Source organism: Poecilia formosa, unplaced genomic scaffold (genome assembly GCF_000485575.1).
Source record: "Poecilia formosa unplaced genomic scaffold, Poecilia_formosa-5.1.2 Scaffold4, whole genome shotgun sequence".
Taxonomy (NCBI): Eukaryota; Metazoa; Chordata; class Actinopteri; order Cyprinodontiformes; family Poeciliidae; genus Poecilia; species Poecilia formosa.
Window position 1 is genome coordinate 3,878,282 of NW_006799943.1, and position 200 is coordinate 3,878,481.

The window sequence follows — 200 nt, forward strand, 5'->3', positions numbered from 1 at the left end:
GTATTGTGGTGCTAAACCATTCAGTGATTTATAAACTAACAACAGTATTTTAACGTCTATTCTTTGAGCTACAGGGAGCCAGTGTAGGGACTTTAAAACTGGTGTTATGTGCTCTATCTTCCTGGTTTTAATGAGAACGCGAGCAGCAGTGTTCTGGATGAGCTGCAGGTGTTTGATTGATTTATTAATCAGACCTGTGA

At 39.5% G+C, this 200-nt stretch overlaps 1 protein-coding gene across 1 annotated transcript in view; it reads left to right on the plus strand.

Annotated features, from left to right (window-relative positions):
• Positions 1-200, plus strand: part of rab26 (RAB26, member RAS oncogene family) — a 93,332-nt gene that overhangs the window by 28,833 nt on the left and 64,299 nt on the right. The window lies entirely within an intron of this gene.